Raw genomic sequence first — 945 nt, 5'->3', positions numbered from 1 at the left:
TGCACTTTTTGCACATGGATTGCGTTCTGAAATTTGCTGCTAATGTTGCCAACTTACTAGTATCTACTGAAAATCTATAGTGCGCGTAACATATACTATAGATTTTCAGTACTGATAGTGAATTTCGGAACGCAGCCATGATCTTTGTTTTTTCTTTTCCGACGACGACGTAAAAATTCTAAAAAGAATCATGCCTTCTATGAAATCCCTAGAAAATTGAAGAAAATCGAAGTTTTCTTAAATCTATCCCCCGATCCCAGATAATCTTCGAAATCCCCGAATCTAGGGGTAAATCCCTCGATGTGGCAACACTGTGCTGCGTGCAAGATCCAGCGAAAGTGGCGCTTGCGCGGATTCTAATAAGTAGACAGATGACCGCAAATAAAAGTAATAAGAATCAGAGTTCGGTTTAGATAAAGCATAACACTTGTCCTTATTATTTAACTCTTTTTTTATCTTCCCTCTTTTCCTTATTAGCACTTAATTAGTCCCAATTAGACCTATTTCATTTTAAGTGCAAGAAGGGCAATAGAGTGCAACTACAATGAACTGATCTATAGGCTTAGGGTGAAATCACACGGTGCGGAAAAAGACTGCGGAATAGAGAATGCGTCATTGAAGCAACCAATCAACGCTATTCAGCGCTAATCGGAATAGCGCTGATTGGTTGCTTCAATGACGCATTCTCTATTCCGCAGTCTTTTTCCGCACCGTGTGATTTCACCCTTAGGGTTACTTTACGATTCGCCGATTAGCGTAATCGGCCGATTAGTCCATTGAAATTGACCAATGGCTGCATTCAGCAGAGAAAATTAATCAGCGCTTAGTGATTCTTCAATATAATTGGTTCCTAGGACGGAATTCATAGACGTTGCTCAAGATTCGAGATGGTCTTAAGCTAGTGCACGAACCAATCGGAGAGCCGTATTAGTATCTTAAGGCCGG

The 945-nt window shown here is 40.4% G+C and overlaps 1 protein-coding gene across 1 annotated transcript in view; it reads left to right on the top strand.

Annotated features, from left to right (window-relative positions):
• LOC108731387 (NACHT and WD repeat domain-containing protein 2) overlaps nucleotides 1-945 on the top strand; it is a 16,830-nt gene that overhangs the window by 11,264 nt on the left and 4,621 nt on the right. The gene's annotated exons all lie outside the window — the stretch shown is intronic.

The sequence above is a fragment of the Mycetomoellerius zeteki genome, unplaced genomic scaffold (assembly GCF_001594055.1).
Source record: "Mycetomoellerius zeteki isolate Tzet28-1 unplaced genomic scaffold, Tzet1.0 scaffold126, whole genome shotgun sequence".
In the NCBI taxonomy this organism is placed as follows: domain Eukaryota; kingdom Metazoa; phylum Arthropoda; class Insecta; order Hymenoptera; family Formicidae; genus Mycetomoellerius; species Mycetomoellerius zeteki.
The sequence above is the reverse complement of the archived record's forward strand: the minus strand, read 5'-3'. Positions and strand labels throughout refer to the sequence as shown.